We start from the raw sequence: 13315 nt of genomic DNA, 5'->3' as shown, positions 1-13315 counted from the left end.
CAACAGTGTAACTAGTTTTCTGCCTTAGTTCTTTTTCTCACAAGCGTCTTGTTGAATTAGCGTAAGTGGCAAATTTAATGAAAAATATTTTCCCAGTTCTCTATATGCTTTTTATTTATCATTATTCATATAATTCTGTTCTTCACCCTCTACTTTATTTATAGATATTACAGAAGTGAGAAGGAGATTACTGATTGATATTTTGCTCTGAATTTTTCATCAGACTTGTAACTCTTCCCTCACTCCCTTCTTGGTTGCATGGTTCTTAGAATGAGCAGTCTCTTTATTAATTGTAAGTTCACAGGGCATTGAAACATCTGAGACCATTATTACCGAATCGTTCCTTAGTAATTAGCCCAGACCCCAGTCGTAAGTTGTAGTTATGATACTTTTTATTTGTTCTTGATGCCAAAGTGCCAGTCCCTTTCCTATGAGAATACAAGGGTCAGCCCATGTATGTCCAAATGAACACACTGGATTTCAGAAAAATACGGGTTATGCACATTACCTTGAATTGGAACAGTCACAAAAGCCAAAACAATAGTGTTTGTCCATGGTAGTGTGTAACAAATGAGTTACTACTCTTTAGGAAGGCTCCTTGAAGCAAAAACCAATTTTTTCCTTCTCTCCCCACCCCCAAAAATAAATAGAACAAAACCAACATTTTGACTCTTTTTTTATATATAACATAGACTGCTAAAAGACTACGTTGAGGTTCAGACAAAGATTTTTCTTATGCTGCCTTCAAAGGTTTTGGACTTCTGCTTTTGAAGCCTGCAGCCTTCTGTGGGAAACCAAAATCATACTCCCTAGCGCCAAGTGCAGTATGTGAACATAAATATCACTATAAAATATGTAGGAGAGAGAACATGATACACATGGTGTAGATACTACATTTCTATTTGCTTTAAAATTATTGCGGAAAATATTTAAAATTTTAACCATTTAATTTATCTGTAAGGTTTTTAACACAGTGTTTTTCTAGGATATGTTGTTATCCCGAAAGATCACAAAGGTGATACAAAATATAATAAAAAAGCTCTGAGAGCAAGAAATATCTTCTCACATTTTAATCAATTAGGGATTTTTCATTAAATCAACACAAGGGGCCCATAATAGGATCAAGTTAAAGAGCAGCCCAGATCCGTTAAAAATTGGGTTGGTCGACTTTGGGAAAGTACATTTCTCAGGTATCAGCTGGGATCTTGACTTCCACAACTCACATTTCACATTCGTGTCTTGCATAACTTCCTTCCATAAATGACCTACTGGCCAGACTCAGGTTCTTCTATGAAGATTTTTGTTAATGTTACACCTCAGAATAGATGATAAGTATTATAAGTCTTCATATTGTTGAAATAATAATATGACTGCCATAAGTTGAATAAATGTTGGGGCACCTGGATGGCTCAGTTGGTTAAGTGTCCTAACTTGGTTTCAGCTCAGGTCATGATCTCAGGATTCATAAGATTGAGCCCCACATCAGCCTCTGTGCTGAGAGCATGAAGCCTGCTTAGGATTCTCTCTTTCCTCTCTCTGTCCCTCCCTACCCTCAAAGTAAATATATATATTTTTTAATTGAATAAAAGTTTTAAGTGAGAAGGAAAATCCCAAAACAAAACATGAGCATAAACTATTTTTTAGAGGAGACTGGGTGGCTCAGTCCATTGAGTGTCTGACTAAGGCTCAGGTCATGATCTCATAGTCCGTGAGTTCGAGCCCCATATAAGGCTCTCTGCTGTCAGCACAGAGCCTTCTTCAGATCCTCTGTCTTCCTCTCTCTCTGCCCCTGCCCCACTTGCATTCTCTTTCTCAAAAATAAAACATTTAAAAAAAAATTTAAATAAAAATATTTTAAAATATTTTTTTAAATAAGGCATAAAAAGAGGCGCCTGGGTGGCTCAGTCGGTTGAACATCTGATTTTGGCTCAGGTCCCGATCTCATGGTCTGTGAGTTTGAGCCCTGCGTCAGGCTGTGCTGACAGCTCAGAGCCTGGAGCCTGCTTCGGATTCTGTGTCTCCCTCTCTCTCTGCCCCTCCCCCGCTCCCGGTCTGTCTCTCTCTCTCTCTGTCAAAAATAAATAAACATTAAAAAAAAATAAGGCATAAAAACAAACTACAAGATGACAGAATTAAGGCCAAACAGCTTTTATCAAAGTAAATGTAAAAATGATGAAATAATGTATTTCTTAAATCTCAGATTGTATTTAAAATATGCATAGTAGAAATAGCTTAAATACCAATAGAATACCTTTATGTACATTCATTCATAGAATATGAATGTGAAATGAAAAAGTGATGTGAAGAATTACACATGTCCATAAGCTTGTGTGCACATACCAAAAACATCTGAGAGCAATTAGTACTGTTTTCTCTGTGGAGTGGCACAGAAGGTTGAGAAAAGAGAGACTTAACCCTTTTACCCTAATGGCAACTACCTACCACATTTTAGTTTCTACTTCCCTTACATGGGGGAACAAGAGACTTCTAGTTATATATCCTAGAAATATATATATTTACATGCACATATAGGTATATGTTCTGAGAATTTTAAGAAGAAAAAGCATATGTTCTCCATTTGACTTCATTTTTAATGTTTCTCGTGTTCGGTTTACCATTTTCTATCTCTTGTTATATTTTTTTTTCTTGGCCAATTCGAGAATACATTGCAGACATACCTTTTCACCTTTAATGTTACATATGCACTTCATAAGAACAAACATACTAAGTACAGTTATCAAATTCAGGAATTTAACATTGATAGGATGCTTTCATTTAATCTACAGCCCCTATCTCACTTTCAGTTGCTCCACTGATATTTTTTTTGCAGCTTCAGAATCTAGTTCAGGATCATATGTTAGATTATCATGATTCTGTCATTTGGAACAGTTCAGTAGCTTTTGTCTTTGGTACTACAAGTGTCAATACACTGACGAATACAGGACAGTTAAAGTATAGATTATCCTTCAGTTTGGATTTTTTTTTATGTTTCCTTGTGTTAAATGTGGGTTACGCAGTGTGAGCTGAAATACTATGAGTGATGTGTCCTCCCAGTGTCACATCCAGACTCACAAAATATCCCTTTGCCCATATTGGTGTCCATTTTGATCACTTGGGTAAGATGTCACCCATTTTCTCCACTGTATAGTTACTATTTTTCCTTTTGCACTTAGTTGATAATTTGTGAGGAGAAATTTTTTTTTCAAGTTTATTTATTTATTTTGAGCAGGGGGAGGGGCAGAGAGAAACGGAGAGAGAGAATCCCAAGCACGCTCTGCCTTACTGGGGTTCAGTCTCATGAACCGTGAGATCATGACCTGAGCTGAAATCGAGAGTCAGATGTTTAACCGACTGAGCCATGCAGGCACCCCAAGAAACTTTTGAGACCATGTTGATATTCTATTTCTCATCATACCTGCCTCTTGTAGATATAGCATCCTTTGATGATTCTTATCCGAAAACATTTTTTACTGTGATGTGTATAAAACTGTGATTTTTCTATTTTTTTTAAGAGAGTGAATGGGGGAGAGTGGCAGAGGGGGAGAGAGAGAATTTTACACTGAGTGTGGAGCCTGATGTGGGGTCATGACCTGAGCCAGAACCAAGAGTTGGATACTCAACTGACTGAGCCACCCAGGCGCCCCCAAAACTGATTTTTCTAACTACATCATTCTTTCTGTATTAACTAATCATTCTACACTAAAGAAAAGATTTCCCTTTATCAGTATAGATATTTGTATAGAATAAATGCTTTTTTTCTGACCATTGGAGTGTTAGTTACAGATATGATGCCTTTTTACCACAAATACTTAAGTGTGTATTTTCTAAGAATGAGGATATTTTCTTACATAACCATATCATAATGATCAAAACCAGAAAATTAACATTAATACTGTTACCTAATATTTTTCCGTATTTCACTAGTTGTTCCAGTAATGGCCTTTGTTAAAACAAAAAAACTAGTTCAGGGTCCAAATCAGGATAACATTTTGTATTTAGTTGCCATGTTTCTAGTCTCCTTTAATCTAGAACAATTCTTGAATTTGTCTTTCAAAAACCTCAAGGTCATGAAACAAGTCAGTTATTTTACAAAACCTCCCTTAATCTGAGTATTTCTGATGTTTTTTCACAAGTAGATTGAGCTTCTGCATTGTTGGCAAGAATATCATAGAAGTGATGCTACATCCTTTTCAGTATATTTTATGGTGTCATTTGTCCCTTACAAGGAGTTAATTTGAATGACTTGTTTTAGGTGGTCTCTGTTAGATTTCTTCACTGTAAAGTTCCTATTTTTTCTATTACGTTAAGCATTTTTGTTGGGAGATACTTTGAGAATGTAAATATTCTGTTTCTCAGCAAGCTTACACTAATTTTAGAATCCCGTGTTGTTTTTTGGCTGAATTAATTGTTACCCTGAGAGTTGCCAAATGGCTTTCCAATTCTATCATTCTTTTTACATTCATTAGTTGGTATTCTGCTGTAAGGAAAAGCTTTCTCTTTTTCCAGCTTAGGAGGAATTCATGGATTGCTATTTTATTCAGGTCTGTTGCTCTCACTTGTTTTGATGTCAAGAGGTCTCAGATTTGGCCAGTGGGAGACCTTTCAAGGTGGTTCCTGGGTCTTTTAGACATGTTCTCATCATTTTTTGAAGAATTCCTTACTTTCTAGCACAAGATGTTTCAAGTTTACTTTATATTTTTCCTACCCAGCCCTGGAATCAGCCACTTCTCCAAAGATCCCTAGTTTCTTTTAGTGGAGAATGGTGTTTGAATACTAAGATACCTGCTGGGTTGCCATTGCGCCTCGGCCCCTTCAACAGAAAAAGCTAAGAAATACAAATATTAGAAACCACAAGTTTTACTGATACCTCCAATTCCAGTTCAGCCCTACAGGGTTCTTTTTTGTCTTTCTTCAGTCTGTATTTGTATATTCTTCCACAGTGAGAACCCTGGCTTCCAACATCATCCATAGAGTCATTCATTTGCAGAGCTCTGAATTTTTTTTATATTGGTCATATATTTTATAAATAAAATAATTTTTTAGCAAGCCCACAGAAAATTTACACATGTGAATGTCATTCATGAGTCTGGTATTACAGAAGAAAAAAAGGTTGGAAACTTACGTGCATACGCTACCTCCCAGATAAATTTGGCAAATAAGCAAATAGTACTAAATAACTTTTTCAGTTCAGCTGAAGTTTATTGAGCCTCTACTTTGTTCTCTCTGTTTGTCTGTAGGCAGAATGCTGTTATTGGTTCCAAAATGTTTTCTCATTAGGAAGAACATGGTAACCCATCGAATTAATGTGAAATTGTGAGGTGTGACAATAGGAACAAGGAAAATCTTGAAAGAGTAGCAACTAAAGAGAGGGGATGGTTCAAAAGCAACAACTCTAACCAATTAGGAAGTAGACTAGGTGGTACTAGGGGAATGGAAGTGAAGGGAAAGATTTGAAAACCTGATAAAGGAAGATTTTTCAAGACTTGTTAACTGTATGGGGGAATGAGGAGGTGAGTCACAAAGGGTCTCATTTTAGATGTGGTAATAGTAGGTCTCTCCACCAGATGGCAATAGTGTTCTTGGTTTTTAATTTTTTAAAATCTTTTTTGCTAAAAGATTGGCAGTTTTAGCAATTTAAAGATCAAACAGATGGATTTGAGTTTCCAACAACATTGTGAAGAATTAATACAGTATGGCACCAGCACAAAGACAAACAGAGAGACCAGGAATAGATGAATCCATATGTGTAAAAGGTGGCATTATAAATCAGTGGGGAAATTCTTCAGTAAATTCAACCTGGATCCCTATACTCAAGTCAAATCCAAAAAGAGTACGCTTATCATGACGAACACTGAGTAATGTACAGAATTGTTAAATCACTGTATTGTACACCTAAAACTAATATAACACTGTATGGTAACTCTACTTGAATTAAAATAAAAAACTTAAAAAAAAAAAAAGTCAAATCTAGGAAGTCCTGAGCTGCCTGTTTCCAACATCAGAAAACAGTTTTCTAATTCTTGTCCAGTTTTCTAGTTGTTTAGACCAGGAAGGTAAATCTGGTTCCCACTAATCATGGTTGTAAGTGAAAGTCAGATGTTGTTTTTTAGAGTTTTCTTCCTGCAGAGTTTCTTTTTCCTTTTTCCAGTTGCTTTTATCTGTTCATTTAGATTTCTGTCTTCCTTGTTAGAAGTTTTCCTGAGTTGTCTGGTCATTTTTGTTTTCTGCTCACTCTTAATAGAGTAGGAGACTTTTTGGAAACATTGCTTGTGTTGGTGGGCAAGTTGACTCTGAATTCCATGTAAGGTACAGTTTATCAACAGTGACACCACTGACATATTGTACTGGATAATTTTTTGTTGTGGGAGGCTTTATTGTGAATTGTAGGATCCTTAGCAACATCCCTGGCCTCCACCCACTAGATGCCATAGCACCCCCGCCACAAGGTTTGTGACAATCAAAAATGTTTCCAGACATTGCCATATGTCTCTAGTTGAGAATCACTAATGTAAGGTGACCTATCTGGGCTGTTTGTGAGGGGACTCTTAAAGCTAGTATCTTTAGATATTTCCTCTTGAGATGGTCATATTCTCCACAGAATTGTCCTTCAGTTTCCCTTGCCTGAAGGATAGAGTGGAAGGAAAGAGCTGGGAGCCGTCAATATACATGCATTCACTTACTCTCCTGTTTTAAATACTCTCCACCCACCCTCAGCTGTGCCTGGTGTTCCTTCATTTAGAAACCATCTGTTTTCCCATCTCTGGAACCTAAACCACTAGACTTTGGCCAGATCGTGGGAGGGGCAATCAGCCAGTGTTATGGAGTAGGGGGCTGGGAGATCCAAGAACTGTCCTGATGCTCAGCTTTCATTCAACTAGTCTTCCTTAGTTCAACATCCCAATTCACTCCACTTTCAGAGGTGCCATTCATCCTTGAGTCTTGAGTATTCTGGAGTGCATATTGAAATTTGTTTTTATCTTTACTTACTGTCAGTTTACAGTGTGGTCTTTCAAGTCTGCCAAATCCATTACCATTTGTCCACTTTGTACCCTCTCAAATTTAGTTCCTTTGGTGTCTTCTTTCACTCTTTATTCCTGGGATTTATGCCACCGCCAAAATACCTTTAATGTAGTTTTATGTGGGGAGGTTCAAAACGATAAAATTCAGATGTGTGTTTCATTATGTCATCCTTATCCAAAAGCTTCAATTTCATACACTTTTGATAGTTTCATCATGTTTCTCATGGTCACCAGACATTAACTATTACTTTGGAATGTGGGCTGTCAGGTAGAGGAGGACAGATACAGCCTTCATTTCCTTCCCACCCCTTCTCTTTAACATAATTAGATTTTGATACATGGAGGAGATATTCTAATTTATAGGAGAAGTGGTGGGGACAAAAATAAGCAAAGACAAAGAAGTGGGAATGAAGAGTGAGATTAACGGAGGATGTGGGAGGTGAACCTGGCTGAAATTGACATTCACGTTGAAGAGTCATGGGAGACATGAATCTAATAAATAGATAAGGTGGGACCAGATTATGAAACCTACGGTACTGATTTGAAGAGATCAGACTGTATCCAGGAGGCAATAGGGAAGGGTTATAGACTTTTAGTCTAAGTGATTGATGAAAGTAGGTTTGTAAAAATTACTCTAACAGCTCTGACAACAGATGGCTAAGAATAGGGAATGAACAGAGGCAAAGGAGCTTTCTAGGAGACTGGCTGAAATCCAGATAGGAGTGATAAGGTACTAGGCCATAGTGGAGGGATGGGAACAGAAAGGATAGATTGAAAAGTCATTGATCAGGAGAATTTGATTGGATTTGTTACTGGCAGCTGGTATAGAAATTAAGTAGATCACAGATCTTATATTCATGGATGGCAGATCTAAAATGCATTAAATACAGTTTTGGTTGTGGCAAGAAACGTACCTCCTACAGCACCATGTGATTTAGTTACTGAGAAAAGACCTGATGAACACAACTCAAGAAAAGGGTAAGAGAGGCTATTATAAGTCCACAAAGTGGTCTCACTAGAATATAAGGATTCCTAATGAACGGTCAGTCTTCATAGATCACGGAACTGAAAAGAAACTGAAACCCTTTCTCTGTTTTACTTCTGCTTTTTCAGTTAACACGTCCTATACAAGGCCCACATGGGGCCCTTCCAACCCCTGAGGCCCATATAACCTTTCTGGTTACATCTCTGCCACCAACTGCACCTTCCCTCTAGTCTCAGTTCAAATGCATGAAAGAGAATTAGGGCACGACTCAAGGCACAAGTTGTACATACCCAAGTGGCCAACTGTGACAGAGGCTAGGTAGGGGACAGAGTGGTTACACAGTGATGTTCAGTGATGTTCTGTAGTTGTTCAGGATCAAGGGTCAGCAAACTATGGCCCACAGGCCAGTCACCTGTTTTTGTATAGAAAGTTTTATTGGAACAGCATAGCCATTCATGAACAGATTGTCTGGGGTCACTTTTGTGTACAATGGCAGAGTGGCAAAGCCTAAAATATTTACTGCCTGGCCCTTTAAGAAAAAGTCTGCTGAGCCCTGTTCTAGATAGTTCTAGAAATGACTGGCATTTTTTTAAAAAAAACCTTGGGTCAATGTAAAAGATTAGTGGCTGCAAAGTAGTCCTAGCATGTTTTCCCAGGCCATTTTTATTGTTTCGTAATTCCATAATCACTTTATGAACTACATTTCAGGCCAGAAGTCACTCATACATCTCTAAAGATTATCTTATTGACATAAGCAAAAGCACCTATTATTGTATGTTTATGAGCTAAACAAGTAATTTGATCTAGATCATTGTTTACAGTTTAATGGATATGTCTTTAGTCCGTTCTGGTTATTTACCCAAGGATTATATTTTCTTGCTACATTCACTCAAAAATAATACTCTGTAATTATTTCCTGTGTGCTCTGGAATGTTGAGGACTTTCTCCAAATGAGTCTTTTCATTTGTTTCCATAACATGGAATTGGCCTTTAGGTGACATGGTTGAGGTTCCTCAAACAGGATATTAACTTTCACTCTTCACAGCTGGAGAAACATAATCCTATTTCATGAGTTAGTGGGCCAAAGAGCCTCCTACCTTCTCACACTATCCTCCTTTAGTAAAATAAATGTTAACCTGGGATCTTTGTGGATTGCTTGAACAAACCTGTGTTCTCAAGGAGCTCGCTCCATACTGAGCATACTTAGCTAAGGCAGCCCACTTGGAACAAACGAGCCTTAGCCAAGCAGTCAGTGATAAAAATACATTGCCGCAAAAGCTCTGATTTATCACTCCGGTGCCTCCTACATGGTTTGCCAACAAACTCCTCTTTGCCTGCAATACAGGCTCTTTAAAGTCAGCTGCCACTCTCTCTCCAAGAGGAGAGGGGGAGAGAGTTTGTTGCTTTCACATTGTGAAGGATCCTCCACCTCCGTGTTCCTCCCCTAGGCTCCTGATTCAAACAGCTCAAGTTGAGAAACAGAGAAATACAATCTCCCTGCCGAATCATGCAGCAGTTAGCTCTTTCGAATGAGCAACATGTGTGTTCATAATGATCAAATTTGAAATGTATAGCCATCACTGCTTCTGGAAATTTGGGGCTGTTTCTGGGCCAGATCAGCCTCCAACCAAGTAAGTGGCAGCTAGCCTGCGGCCAGTCCTGTCAGAGCTTGCCCTGTCCCCAGAGCCCTGGGGACTCCTCCCACCTTATCCCTTCCTGCCCAACTCAGAAGCCTTCTCGGACACCTCAGCAGGAGACCACTCTTTCACATGTCTTCCCAAGGGCAACTCCCTCCCCCATCTAAACTGTAAAATCCTTAAGTCCAAAGAAGCTTATTCAACAGGAGACTTAGATACACTTGCCAAGACCGAAATAGGACTACCTGTTCCCCAATATGCAGCCCAGAATAGGAAGTCAATGGTTTTGAGTGGATGAGGGGACTTCAGATCTGCTTGGAGCAGGAACACCAAGTTAGAGGCAGGAAGGTTCTAGAGAGACTGTAAGTGAGAGAGCCTCAAGGTGTGCAGCTACTGCCCCTTTCTTCCCATCACCTCTCCCGACACCCCAGTCTGGCCAAAAGGCCTCCATGTTCCACTGTGGAGCTCATCGTTCACCCCATCCTTGAGAAGATCCTTTTATTCTCAGTGTCGTGTCTAAAAGTTGCTTAGCTCTGGATACCACCCTGCAGAAAATGTGAAGAGCCTATAGGAAAACTGCTCTGGTACTGGAAGTTTTATTTTAACTGTTCTATCAAAGTTCACTTTTTGCTCGGTGTCTGGTTTCATTTGGGGCTGACTTACTCTCTTGCAGGCCCTGGACCCATGAAAGCCATATTAATGTGGCAGCATAATATCAGTGGATCCCTGTCCCCCATATTTACTCTCCTCCTTCCTTCCCCTCATTCAGGCCACTGGCCTTGTTCAAGCTTCTTATCGCAGAGCAGGGACGTGATAGCAAGAGGCAGAGAAAGAAGAGTGTCTTCCTGGATTTTGGTTCCAGAAGCTGCTTAGGAGAAAGAAGAAAGACCTAGCAGCATAGACAAAATATTTGGAAGAAAAGCTAAGGAGATTAGAAATGAGTTCCCTGAGCCTGGGGGATGAAGTAAATTCCTGGGCAAATACCAAGAGCCGAGAGATGTGGCTGGATCCTGTGCAGCTACTCCGCGGGCTCACCTCCGGGAGATGGCGCAATCACAGACGGCTTTATGGGGTCTGGGAATAGAGAAGGTATGTTCAGATTCAAATCAAATAATCTGACTAGTGTGAAGGCTGTATGGCAACACCAAGAAAAATTTTTTTCTTAAAGTTAAGCATGAAACTACTTTCAGTGTCAGTTGATTAAGAAACTACAGAACAAAAGGCAAAGATATATTTACTAATGTAAGTTAATTTATTAATTATAATATTTATGCATATTTGAGATGGTAATCCATGTGGACGGGCAGATTTTTCATTCATCTACAGACAAAACATGCACATGGGTGTGCAGATCCCTTGAGGTAATTCCTCGGCTCCCAGGGGTCTGCAGTCCCCAGGTTGGGACCTGCTGAATCAATACATTTGAAATTGGTCTTATCTGGAAAACCCAATATGTATGATGGCAGTGCCTTGTAGAAATACCTCTTTCAGTATTCCAGTCTGTGGGCTCTGGCAGAAATAATAGTTTGCTGCAAAACAGATCACTCTTCTTTATTTGCAAAGTCTTCACACCAGCTGAATCACAGCTTGCTTTTCACTTCTCGTAACACCTTGCAACATCGCAAAATATTTGCCGGCATTTTGAAGGGGCGGCTGCAGAATTAGTAAACTGAAAGGGGGCCTGCCTTTCCTCCCACCCTGTCAGCACCTTCTGTTCCAGCAGACCGAAAGGCAGCTGGAGAACTCTGATTGCTTCTCCAGATTAGGACAGCTCTTGGCACCCTAGCCCGGAGCAAGAATGGAAGCAAAGCAAACATTAGGGAGTTTTGCAGGTGCCAGTACATAATATTGTCACTTTACAGAACTGAATTTATAAAATGACTCCATGAAGGTGAATTGCTATGGTAACCAGCCTGCTCAACTTTTATTATATCTGCGAGTAAAGACGGCATGGGACATTTCTATTTGGGAGTATATAATCTGAGTTTAATGAATAACTACCCATGCCCTGACTCCTAGTTAACTAGGCTCATATAATGCGAAACCAGGAAGGAATCTTGGCAATGACCTGGTTCCACCTCCCAGGTTTAGAGATGGGGAAGCGGGACCCAGAGAAGTGACACTACACAGCTAACATATATCAGACCAGAGCCCATGTTTTCTCATGTAGTTGTCTAGTGCCCTTTTCTTTATACCAGGCTGCCTTTCTGAATGGACTCACCCAACTTCCACAAGTGAATAAGAGAAATGGGACCACAGTTAGACACAGGGTATCATCACTTCTTATTGAGATGTGAATCAAGTATTGTCAATATGCTAGTGTCTCCATTAGAGTTATCACGGATTCCACATTCTATCAGCTTTCATTTACCCCAAATGATAGGTGGAAGGACAGTGGGGAGGCAGGGACAGGGGGTGACCTGATGAGACTCGAGCCAGTATTATGGTTCCATCATATACCATACACAGGTTAGCCATCTGCAAAGAATTAGAATGTACCAATATTACACTGAACATAAGGCAAACTTCCTTTAGTGATGTGATTCAAAAAATACCCTTTAGGATTTTTCAAGGCCTAGTTTCCTGAACAATTCTCATTGCACAAATACATGCAAAGGTGCTTTGGATAAGAACTTTCTTTCCAGTCAGTAAATCACCAGGCCACAGAAAATTGAGCTATTAGGAATCTCCATAGGTTCTTGTAGAGAGGAATGGCAGAAGTTTAAGAATATTTAGTACCATTATTTTAAAAGCAAATCAAAGTCCAAAATTAAAACTAAACAGTGAAATTAAAGAGTGCTTTAGAGTATTACTTCATTTTGTTTTATTTTTTAAAAATGACTTATTTATTGGGGCGCCTGGGTGGCACAGTCGGTTAAGCGTCCGACTTCAGCCAGGTCACGATCTCGCGGTCTGTGAGTTCGAGCCCCGCGTCGGGCTCTGGGCTGATGGCTCGGAGCCTGGAGCCTGTTTCCGATTCTGTGTCTCCCTCTCTCTCTGCCCCTCCCCCGTTCATGCTCTGTCTCTCTCTGTCCCAAAAAAATAAATAAAAAACGTTGAAAAAAAAAATTAAAAAAAAAAAAAAGACTTATTTATTTTTGAGACAGAGAGAGACAGAACATGAGCAGGGAGGGGAAGAGAAGGGGACACGGAATCCGAAGCAGGCTCCAGGTTCTGAGCTGTCAGCACAGAGCCCGACACAGGGCTCGAACTCACAAACCATGAGATCATGACCTGAGCCGAAGTTGGACACCCGACTGACTGAGCCATCCAGGCACCCCAAAGTATTACTTCATTTTAAAGGGACAGGTAAATACAGATACTTACTCCCCCAATCTGGAGACCTCACTGAAATGCAGATTCTAGTTCATGAGGTCTGAAGCCAGACCAGAGATTCTTTCTTTTTTTTAATTATTTTTTATTATTAAAAAAAAAATGTTTATTTACTTTTGAGAGAGACAGAGACAGAATGCAAGTGGGTTAGGGGCAGAGAGAGAGGGAGACACAGATCTGAAGCAGGATCCAGGCTCTGAGCTGTCAGCACAGAGCCCAAAGCAGGGCTCAAACTTACAAGCTATGAGATTATGACCTGAGCTGAAGTCAGCCACTCGACCAACTGAGCCACCCAGGCGCCCCTGGAGATTCTGTATTTCTAACAAACTCTCAAGTAGTGT

General features: G+C 39.7%; 1 protein-coding gene across 1 annotated transcript in view; it reads right to left on the bottom strand.

Annotated features, from left to right (window-relative positions):
• Positions 1–13315, bottom strand: part of PIGF (phosphatidylinositol glycan anchor biosynthesis class F) — a 106073-nt gene that overhangs the window by 43658 nt on the left and 49100 nt on the right. The gene's annotated exons all lie outside the window — the stretch shown is intronic.

The sequence above is a fragment of the Panthera onca genome, chromosome A3 (genome assembly GCF_046562875.1).
Source record: "Panthera onca isolate mPanOnc1 chromosome A3, mPanOnc1 haplotype 2, whole genome shotgun sequence".
NCBI classification, from domain to species: Eukaryota; Metazoa; Chordata; class Mammalia; order Carnivora; family Felidae; genus Panthera; species Panthera onca.
The sequence above is the reverse complement of the archived record's forward strand: the minus strand, read 5'-3'. Positions and strand labels throughout refer to the sequence as shown.